A 12543-nucleotide genomic window follows, 5' to 3' on the forward strand; every position below is an offset into this window, starting at 1 on the left:
TTTCCTAGCGCTACGTCGCACACATGAGGGGAAAGGGGGATGGTTTTCCATGTGTGGCGAGGTGGCGATGGGAATGAATAAAGGCAGACAGTGTGAATTGTGTGCATGGGTATATATGTATGTGTCTGTGTGTGTATATATATGTGTACATTGAGATGTATAGGTATGTATATTTGCGTGTGTGGTCGTGTATGTATATATATGTGTATGGGGGTGGATTGGGCCATTTCTTTCGTCTGTTTCCTTGCGCTACCTCGCAAACGCGGGAGATAGCGAGAAAGCAAAATAGAAAATAAATATATTTCTCTTTTTTTTTTTTGCTTTGTCTCTGTCTCCCGCGTTTGCGAGGTAGCGCAAGGAAACAGACGAAAGAAATGGCCCAACCCACCCCCATACACATGTATATACATACGTCCACACACGCAAATATACATACCTACACAGCTTTCCATGGTTTACCCCAGACGCTTCACATGCCCTGATTCAATCCACTGACAGCACGTCAACCCCGGTATACCACATCGATCCAATTCACTCTATTCCTTGCCCTCCTTTCACCCTCCTGCATGTTCAGGCCCCGATCACACAAAATCTTTTTCACACCATCTTTCCACCTCCAATTTGGTCTCCCACTTCTCCTCGTTCCCTCCACCTCCGACACATATATCCTCTTGGTCAATCTTTCCTCACTCATTCTCTCCATGTGCCCAAACCATTTCAAAACACACTCTTCTGCTCTCTCAACCACGCTCTTTTTATTTCCACACATCTCTCTTACTCTCACGTTACTTACTCGATGAAACCACCTCACACCACACATTGTCCTCAAACATCTCATTTCCAGCACATCCATCCTCCTGCGCACAACTCTATCCATAGCCCACGCCTCGCAACCATACAACATTGTTGGAACCACTATTCCTTCAAACATACCCATTTTTGCTTTCCGAGATAATGTTCTCGACTTCCACACATTCTTCAAGGCTCCCAGAATTTTCGCCCCCTCCCCCACCCTATGATCCACTTCCGCTTCCATGGTTCCATCCGCTGCCAGATCCACTCCCAGATATCTAAAACACTTTACTTCCTCCAGTTTTTCTCCATTCAAACTTACCTCCCTATTAACTTGACCCTCAACCCTACTGTACCTAATAACCTTGCTCTTATTCACATTTACTCTTAACTTTCTTCTTTCACACACTTTACCAAACTCAGTCACCAGCTTCTGCAGGTTCTTACATGAATCAGCCACCAGCGCTGTATCATCAGCGAACAACAACTGAATCACTTCCCAAGCTCTCTCACCCCCAACAGACTTCATACTTGCCCCTCTTTCCAAAACTCTTGCATTCACCTCCCTAACAACCCCATCCATAAACAAATTAAACAACCATGGAGACATCACACACCCCTGCCGCAAACCTACATTCACTGAGAACCAATCACTTTCCTCTCTTCCTACACGTACACATGCCGTACATCCTCGATAAAAACTTTTCGATGCCTCTAACAACTTGCCTCCTACACCATATATGATATATATATATATATATATATATATATATATATATATATATATATATATATATATATATATATATATATATATATATATATATATATATATATATATATTTATATATATATATATATATATATATATATATATATATATATATATATATATATATATATATATATTATTCCTGGGGCTAGGGGGATGGAGGATACTTCCCACGTATTCCCTGCGTGTCGTAGAAGGCGACTAAAAGGGAAGTGAGCGGGGGGCTGGAAATCCTCCCCTCTCGTTTTTTTTTTTATTTTCCAAAAGAAGGAACAGAGTGGAGCCAGGTGAGGATATTCCAAAAAAGGCCCAGTCCTCTGTTCTTAACGCTACCTCGCTAACGTGGGAAATGGCGAATAGTTTAAAAGAAAGAAAGAAAAAAAAGGAAAATGGGATAGGGGAGAAAGAATACTTCCCACGTATTCCCTGCGTGTCGTAGAAGGCGACTGAAAGGGGAGGGAGCGGGAGGCTGGAAATCCTCCCCTCTCGTTTTTTTCAATTTTCCAAAAGAAGGAACAGAGAAGGGGGCCAGGTGAGGATATTCCCTCATGGGCCCAGTCCTCTGTTCTTAATGCTACCTCGCTATCGCGGGAAATGGCGAATAGTACGAAAGAAAAGATATATATATATATATATATATATATATATATATATATATATATATATATATATATATATATATATATATATATATATATATATATATATATATACATATTATATTTCAACAACATCTTCAGTTCTTTATATAGATGAGAATTAACTGCTTTAGGGGATTCTTACTGAGTTTGAAATGTTGCACAATAGTTCCAGTAATAACACAGTTGTTCCAGCAACAACACAGTAGTGCCAGTAACAACACAGTTGTGCCAGCAACAATATAGCAATGCTGGCAACAGCACAGTAGTGCCAGTAACAACTCAGTTGTGCCAGCAAGAACACAATAGTGCTAGCAACAACACAGTTGTGCTGGAACAATTCAGTATTGCTAGCAGGAACATCGTTGTGCCAGGAACAACACAGTAGCGCCAGTAAGAACACAGTTGTGCCAGGAACAACACAGTCGTGCCATTAACAACACTGTATAGCTGCAACAACACAGTTGTGCCGGCAATAACACAGTAGTGCTAGCAACAACACAGTTGTGCCATGAGCAACATATTAGTGCCAGTAACAACACAGTTGTGCCAGCAACAACACAGTAGTGCTAGCAACAACACAGTAGTGCTAGCAACAACACAGTAGTGGCAGTAACAACACAGTTCTGCCAGCAACAACACTGTAGTGCCAGTAACAGCACAATTGTGCTAGGAATGATATAGTAGTGCCAGCAACAACACAATAGTGCCAGTAACAACACAGTTCTGCCAGCAACAATATAGCAGCGCTGGCAACAACACAGTAGTGCCAGTAACAACACAGTTGTGCCAGGAAGAACACAGTAGTGCTAGCAACAACGCAGTTGTGTCAGAAACAGCTCAGTAGTGCCAGTAACAACACAGTTGTTCCGGCAACAATATAGTAGTGCCAGCAACAATACAATTGTGCCAGCAACAACACGTTCGTACCAGCAACAACACAGTTGTGTCAGCAACTATATGGTTGTGTCAGCAACAACGAAATTGTGTCAGCAACAACACAATTGTGTCAGTAACTACACAGTTGTGTCAGCAACAACACAGTTGTGCCAGCAACAACACAGTAGGGGAAGTAACAACACAATCGTGCCAACAACAACAGAGTAGTGTCGGCAACAATACAAATGTGCCAGCAAGAATACGTTCGTACCAGCAACAACACAGTTGTGTCAGCATCTACATAGTTGTGTCAGCAACAACACAATTGTGTCAGCAACTACACAGTGGTGTCAGCAACTACACAGTTGTGTCAGCAACAACACAGTTTTGCCAACAACAACACAGTAGGGGCAGCAACAACATAATCGTGCCAACAACAACAGAGTAGTGTCGGCAACAATACAAATGTGCCAGCAACAACACGTTCGTACCAGCAACAACACAGTTGTGTCAGCAACTACACAGTTGTGTCAGCAACAACAAAGTTGTGTTAGCAACTACACAGTTGTGTCAGCAACAACAAAGTTGTGTTAGCAACTACACAGTTGTGTCAGCAACAACACAGTTGTGTTAGCAACTACACAGTTGTGTCAGCAACAGCACAGTTGTGTTAGCAACTACACAGTTGTGTCAGCAACAACAAAGTTGTGTTAGCAACTACACAGTTGTGTCAGCAACTACACAGTTCTGTTTGTCGAATGTTTTTGTTACGAAGATCATCTGCACTTTTATCCTCTCCAAATAAAATGATCTCAAGCACTGACTTATTCTTCTTATTCACTTGCCGTCTGAAGTGTAATAAAAAATCTGATCATATATACAAGAAACAATAAGAAACAGCTACTGTAATCCTTTCCCAAAGATATATTGTTATTAGCAAAATTCTAACACAGCCTAATCAACAGGAAGAATTTCCTAAATCAGAGACAAGATAAAATGAAAATGGTAACTGGTAGTAGGTTCAACTGATAAGATACCAACAACACAGTAGTGTCAGCAACAACACAGTTGTGCCAGAAACAACGCAGTAGTGCCGGCTATAACACAGTTGTTCCAACCACAACACAGTAGTGCCATCAAGTTGTGTCAACAACAACACAGTGGTGCTAGATACAACACATTTGTGACACCAACAACAAAATGTTGCCAGCAACAGTACAGTAGTGCCAGAAACAACACAGTACTACAAGAAGCAACACAGTAATACAAGAAACAACACAGTATTACCAGAAGCAACACAACAGTACCAGAAACAACACAGTAATGACAAAAAGATCACAGTAGTGTCAGAAACAACACAGTAGTACTATGACCAAGACAATAGTACCAGCAGCAACATAACAGGCCTAGCTGCTACACAGTAATGCCAGCAGCAACACAATAGTTTCTGCAACAACACAGTAGCACCAGGAGAAACACAGTTGTTCTTTCTGCAACAGTAATGGCCTAAGCAACACAGTAGTGCCAATAACTAGACAGTAGTTCCGGCAAGAACATTATAGTGCCACCAGCTATCGTGCAGCGATGAAGCCTGAGTTGTGGAGTGTAGTGATGGGGAACAGCCATGACTCCCTCATAAAGTTAATGTCACTTTACACCAGCTCAAGTGTATGTTCAGGACGATGAACCTTTCCCGATGTTTATATCTGTTTACCTCCAGGGAATATAAATTCCGTTTATTGATTCTTGCACTTAGTGTATCAGACGAGAGCAATGTTCTATGAAGAATGTTATCTAGAATGTTAGGTATGTAGAATGTTAAGTATGTAGAATGTTAAGTATGTAGAATGTTAAGTATGAAGAATGTTAAGTATGAAGAATGTTAAGTATAAGGAATGTTAAGTATGAAGAACGTAAAGTATGAAGAATGTTAAGTATAAAGAATGTAAAGTATGAAGAATGTTAAGTATGAAGAATGTTAAGTATGAAGAATGTTAAGTATAAGGAATGTTAAGTATGAAGAACGTAAAGTATGAAGTATGTTAAGTATAAAGAATGTAAAGTATGAAGAATGTTAAATATAAAGAATGTCAAGTATGAAGAATTTCAAGTATGAAGAATGTTAATCATAAAGAATGTTAAATATGAAGAACGTTAAGTATATAGAATGTTAAGTATGTAGAATTTTCAGTATGAAGAATGTTAAGTATGAAGAATGTTGAGTATGCATCAGAAACCAGACGTTGAAATAAAAACACGACATGCTCGTCTTACCTTCGTTCGAGATGATGAAATAAATCCTTGAACTTCTCGGGTATGCCGTAGGATATCAAGAGGACAATGGTATTAATAATCTTTCCCCATCTTTTTGTATTTAAAAAATGTGACGCGTTGGTTTCGATCGAGGAAGAAGAAAGTGAATACACAAGCTTTACCTTCCCCAGCCACTCCCTGCTGCTCACTGAGGCACAAGCGAGAAGGTTCTCATATGTCCACATATCCGGTACTTCATGCCGCGAGATATGACAAATGGCCTTAAAGATAAGGCAACGCACCACTACTCCCAGTGCATAAAAAGAAAACTGTTAAGAATGATGGGGAACGATTTTGATAAAGATGTGTTTGGTCCTGATATATATATTTTCTTTTTATTATTTTGCTTTGTCGCTGTCTCCCGCGTTAGCGAGGTAGCGCAAGGAAACAGACGAAAGAATGGCCCAACCCGCCCACATATACATGTATATACATACATGTCCACACACGCACAATATACATACCTATACATCTCAGTGTACACATTTATATACACACACAGACATATACATATATACACATGGACATAATTCATACTGTCTGCCTTTATTTGTTCCCATCGCCACCTCGCCACACATCGAATAACAACCCCCTCCCCCCTCATGTGTGCGAGGCAGCGCTAGGAAAAACACCAAAGGCCCCATTCGTTCACACTCAGTCTCTAGCTGTCATGTAATAATGCACCGAAACCACAGCTCCCTTTCCACATCCAGGCCCCACACACTTTGCATGGTTTACCCCAGACGCTTCACATGCCCTGGTTCACTCCATTGACAGCACGTCGACCCCGGTATACCACATCGTTCCAATTCACTCTATTCCTTGCACGCCTTTCACCCTCCTGCATGTTCAGGCCCCGATCACTCAAAATCTTTTTCACTCCATCTTTCCACCTCCAATTTGGTCTCCCACTTCTCCTCGTTCCCTCCACCTCTGACACATATATCCTCTTGGTCAATCTTTCCTCACTCATTCTCTCCATGTGACCAAACCATTTCAAAACACCCTCTTCTGCTCTCTCAACCACACTCTTTTTATTTCCACACATCTCTCTCACCCTTACATTACTTACTCGATCACACCACCTCACACCACATATTGTCCTCAAACATCTCATTTTCAGCACATCCACCCTCCTGCGCACAACTCTATCCATAGCCCGCGCCTCGCAACCATACAACATTGTTGGAACCACTATTCCTTCAAACATGGCCATTTTTGCTTCCCGAGATAATGTTCTCGACTTCTACACATTCTTCAAGGCTCCCAGGATTTTCGCCCCCTCCCCCACCCTATGATTCACTTCCGGTTCCATGGTTCCATCCGCTGCCAGATCCACTCCCAGATATCTAAAACACTTCACTTCCTCCAGCTTTTCTCCATTCAAACTTACCTCCCAGTTGACTTGACCCTCAACCCTACTGTACCTAATAACCTTGCTCTTATTCACATTTACTCTTAACTTTCTTCTTTCACACACTTTACCAAACTCAGTCACCAGCTTCTGCAGTTTCTTACATGAATCAGCCACCAGCGCTGCATCATCAGCGAACAACAACTGACTCACTTCCCAAGCTCTCTCATCCACAACAGACTGCATACTTACCCCTCTTTCCAAAACTCTTGCATTCACCTCCCTAACAACCCCATCCATAAACAAATTAAACAACCATGGAGACATCACACACCCCTGCCGCAAACCTACATTCACTGAGAACCAATAACTTTCCTCTCTTCCTACACGTACACATGCTTTACATCCTCGATAAAAACTTTTCACTTCTTCTAACAACTTGTCTCCCACACCATATATTTTTAAAACCTTCCACATAGCATTTCTATCAACTCTGTCATATGCCTTCTCCAGATCCATAAATGCTACATACAAATCCATTTGTTTTTCTAAGTATTTCTCCCATACATTCTTCAAAGCAAACACCTGATCCACACATCCTCTACCACTTCTGAAACCACACTGCTCTTCCCCAATCTGATGCTCTGTACGTGCCTTCAGCCTCTCAATCAATACCCTCCCATATGATTTACCAGGAATACTCAACAAACTTATACCTCTGTAATTTGAACACTCACTCTTATCCCCTTTGCCTTTGTACAATGGCACTATGCAAGCATTCCGCCAATCCTCAGGCACCTCACCATGAATCATACATACATTAAATAACCTTACCAACCAGTCAACAATACAGTCACCCCCTTTTTTAATAAATTCCACCGCAATACCATCCAAACCTGCTGCTTTGCCGGCTTTCATCTTCCGTAAAGCTTTTACTACCTCTTCTCTATTTCCCAAATCATTTTCCCTAACCCTCTCACTTTGCACACCACCTCGACCAAGACACCCCACATCTGCCACTCTATCATCAAACACATTCAACAAATCTTCAAAATACTCACTCCATCTCCTTCTCACATCACCACTACTTGTTATCACCTCCCCATTAGCCCCCTTCACTGAAGTCCCCATTTGCTCCCTTGTCTTACGCACTTTATTTACCTCCTTCCAAAACATCTTTTTATTCTCCCTAAAATTTAATGATACTCTCTCACCCCAACTCTCATTTGCCCTCTTTTTCACCTCTTGCACCTTTCTCTTGACCTCCTGCTTCTTTCTTTTATACCTCTCCCACTCATTTGCATTTTTTCCCTGCAAAAATCGTTCAAATGCCTCTCTCTTCTCTTTCACTAATAATCTTACTTCTTCATCCCACCACTCACTACCTTTTCTAATCAACCCACCTCCCACGCTTCTCATGCCACAAGCATCTTTTGCGCAAGCCATCACTGCTTACCTAAATACATCCCATTCTTCCCCCACTCCACTTACCTCCTTTGTTCTCACCTTTTCCCATTCTGTACTCAGTCTCTCCTGGTACTTCCTCACACAAGTCTCCTTCCCAAGCTCACTTACTCTCACCACTCTCTTCACCCCAACATTCTCTCTTCTTTTCTGAAAACCCCCACCTCTTCATCTTCGCTTCCACAAGATAATGATCAGACATCCCTCCAGTTGCACCTCTCAGCACATTAACATCCAAAAGTCTCTCTTTCGTGCGTCTATCAATTAACACGTAATCCAATAACGCTCTCTGGCCATCTCTCTTACTTACATACGTATACTTATGTATATCTCGCTTTTTTAAACCAGGTATTCCCAATCACCAGTCCTTTTTCAGCACATAAATCTACAAGCTCTTCACCATTTCCATTTACAACACTGAACATTCCATGTATACCAATTATTCCCTCAACTGCCACATTACTCACCTTTGCATTCAAATCACCCATCACTATAACCCGGTCTTGTGCATCAAAGCCACTTACACTGTCATTCAGCTGCTCCCAAAACACTTGCCTCTCATGATCTTTCTTCTCATGCCCAGGTGCATATGCACCAATAATCACCCATCTCTCTCCATCAACTTTCAGTTTTACCCATATCAATCTAGAATTTACTTTCTTACACTCTATCACATACTCCCACAACTCCTGATTCAAGAGTAGTGCTACTCCTTCCCTTGCTCTTGTCCTCTCACTAACCCCTGACTTTACTCCCAAGACATTCCCAAACCACTCTTCCCCTTTAACCCTTTAGCTTCGTTTCACTCAGAGCCAAAACATCCAGGTTCCTTTCCTCAAACATACTACCTATCTCTCCTTTTTTCTCATCTTGGTTACATCCACACACATTTAGACACCCCAATCTGAGCCTTCGAGGAGGATGAGCACTCCTCGCGTGACTCCTTCTTCTGTTTCCCCTTTTAGAAAGTTAAAATACAAGGAGGGGAGGGTTTCTGGCCCCCCGCTCCCCGTCCCCTTTCTATGAGTCCACGGGGAAAATGAAACACGATAAGTTTCCAAGTGCACTTTCGTGTAATAATCACATCATCAGGGGAGACACAAGAGAGAAATATAAATCAGTTGATATATATCCAAGAGACGAAGCTAGGACGCCATTTGGTAAACATGCGATTGTCATCCCCTTTTTTTTAATAAATTTCTCTCCAAACCCGTTGCCTTGCCGGCTGTCATCTTCCGCAAAGCTTTTACTACCTCTTCTCTGTTTACCAAATCATTCCCCCAACCCTCTCACTTTGCACACCACCTCGACCAAAACACCCTATATCTGGCACTCTATCATCAAACACATTCAACAAACCTTCAAAATACTCTCTCCTTCTCACATCACCACTACTTGTTATCACCTTCCCATTAGCCCCCTTCGCTGATGTTCCCATTTGTTCCCTTGTTTTACGCACTTTATTTACCTCCTTCCAAAATATCTTTTTATTCTCTCTAAAATTTAATGATACTCTCTCACCCTAACTCTCATTTGCCCTCTTTTTCACCTATTGCTTTTATACATCTCCTAGTCATTTGCATTATTTCCCTGAAAAAATCGTCCAAATGCCTCTCTCTTCTCTTTCACTAATAATCTTACTTCTTCAGCCTACCACTCACTACCCTTTCTAATCTACCCACCTCCCACGCTTCTCATGCCACAAGCATCTTTTTCGCAAGCCAACTGCTTCCCTAAATACGTCCCATTCCTCCCCCACTCCCCTTACCTCCTTTGTTCTCACCTTTTTCCATTCTGTACTCAGTCTCTCCTGGTACTTCCTCACACAAGTCTCCTTTCCAAGCTAACTTACTCTCACCACTCTCTTCACCCAAACATTCTCTCTTCTTTTCTGAAAACCTCTACAAATATTCACTTTCGCCTCCACAAGACAATGATCAGACATCCCTCCAGTTGCACCTCTCAGCACATTAACATCCAAAAATCTCTCTTTCGCTCGCTTATCAATTAACACGTAATCCAATAACGCTCTCTGGCTATCTCTCCCACTTACATACGTATACTTATGTATATCTCTCTCTTTAAACCAGGTATTCCCAATCACCAGTCCTTTTTCAGCACATAAATCTACAAGCTCTTCACCATTTCCATTTACAACACTGAACACCCCATGTACACTAATCATTCCCTCAATTGCCACATTACTCACCTTTGCATCCAAATCACCCATCAGTATAACCCAGGTCTCGTGCATCAAAACTACTAACACACTCACTCAGCTGCTTTCAAAACACTTGCCTCTCATGATCTTTCTTGTCATGCCCAGGTGCATATGCACCAATAATCACCCATCTCTCTCCATCCACTTTCAGTTTTACCCTTATCAATTTAGAGTTTACTTTCTTACATTCTATCACATAATCCCACCACTCCTGTTTCAGGAGTAGAGCTACTCCTTCCCTTGCTCTTGTCGTCTCACTAACCCCTGACATTAGTCCAAGATATTCCCAAACCACTCTTCTCCTTTACCCTTGAGCTTTGTTTTACTAAGAGCCAAAACATCCAGGTTCCTTTCCTCAAACATACTACCTATCTCTCCTTTTTTCTCATCTTGGATACAGTCACACACATCTAGACACCCCAGTCTGAGCCTTCGAGGAGGATGAGCACTCCTTACGTGACTCCTTCTGTTTCCCTTTCCAGAAAGTTAGAATACAAGGAGGGGAGGGTTTCTAACCTTCCCCTACTGTGCCCTTTAGTCGCCTTCTACGACACGTGAGGAATGCGTGGGAAGTATTCTTTCTTCCCTATCCCCAGGGACATATATATATATATATATATATATATATATATATATATATATATATATATATATATATATATATATATATATATATATATATATATATATATATATATATATATCCTCCCCTCTCGTTTTTTTTAATTTTCCAAAAGAAGGGACAGAGAAGGGGGCCAGTCCTCTGTCCTTAACGCAACCTCGCTAATGCGGGAAATGGCGAATAGTATGAAAGAAAGAATATGTATATATATATATATATATATATATATATATATATATATATATATATATATATATATATATATATATATATATACATATATATATATATATATATATATATATATATATTCATATATATATATTTATATTTATTCATTTATTTATTTTGCTTTGTCGCTGTCTCCCGCGTTAGCGAGGTAGCGCAAGGAAACAGACTAAAAGAATGGCCCAACCCACCCACACACAAATGTATATACATACACGTCCACACACGCAATTATACATACCTATACATCTCAATGTACACATATATATTCACACACAGACATATACATATATACACTTGTAAATAATTCATACTATCTGCCTTTATTTATTCCCATCGCCACCTCGCCACACATGGAATAACAACCCCCTCCCCCCTCATGTGTGCGAGGTAGCACTAGGAAAAGACAACAAAGGCCCCATTCGTTCACACTCAGTCTCTAGCTGTCATGAAATAATGCCCGAAACCACAGCTCCCTTTAAACATCCAGGCCCCACAGAACTTTCCATGGTTTACCCCAGACGCTTCACATGCCCTGATTCAATCCATTGACAGCACGTCGAACCCGGTATACCACATCGTTCCAATTCACTCTATTCCTTGTACGCCTTTCACCCTCCTGCATGTTCAGGCCCCGATCACTCGAGATCTTTTTCACTCCATCTTTCCACCTCCAATTTGGTCTCCCACTTCTCATTCCCTCCACCTCTGACGCATATATCCTCTTGGTCAATCTTTCCTCACTCATTCTCTCCATGTGCCCAAACCATTTCAAAACACCCTCTTCTGTTCTTTCAATCACGCTCTTTTTATTTCCACACATCTCTCTTACCCTTACATTACTTACTCGATCAAACCACCTCACACCACATATTGTCCTCAAACATCTCATTTCCAGCACATCCACCCTCCTGCGCACAACTCTATCCATAGCCCACGCCTCGCAACCATGCAACATTGTTGGAACCACTATTCCTGCAAACATAGCTATTTTTGCTTTCCGAGATAATGTTCTCGACTTCCAAACATTCTTCAAGGCTCCCAGAATTCTCGCCCCCTCCCCCACCCTATGATTCACTTCCGCTTCCATGGTTGCATCCCCATCCAGATCCACTCCCAGATATCTAAAACACTTTACTTCCTTCAGTTTTTCTCCATTCCAACTTACCTCCCAATTGACTTGACCCTCAACCTTACTGTACCTAATAACCTTGCTCTTATTCACATTTACTCTCAACTTTCTTCTTTCACACACTTTAC

General features: G+C 41.3%; 1 protein-coding gene across 4 annotated transcripts in view; it reads right to left on the minus strand.

Moving 5' to 3' along the window:
• Positions 1-5555, minus strand: part of LOC139762734 (rho-related protein racB-like) — an 82335-nt gene extending 76780 nt beyond the window's left edge. Inside the window, exon 1 of one of the 4 annotated variants that reach the window (XM_071687797.1) lies at positions 5356-5555. The gene's annotated coding sequence lies outside the window, so the exon portion shown is untranslated. The remainder of the gene's footprint in view (positions 1-5355) is intronic. The other 3 variants (XM_071687817.1, XM_071687808.1, XM_071687787.1) reach the window with 3 other exon arrangements.
• Between the last annotated feature and the right edge of the window lie 6988 nt (positions 5556-12543).

Source organism: Panulirus ornatus, chromosome 3 (genome assembly GCF_036320965.1).
Source record: "Panulirus ornatus isolate Po-2019 chromosome 3, ASM3632096v1, whole genome shotgun sequence".
NCBI classification, from domain to species: domain Eukaryota; kingdom Metazoa; phylum Arthropoda; class Malacostraca; order Decapoda; family Palinuridae; genus Panulirus; species Panulirus ornatus.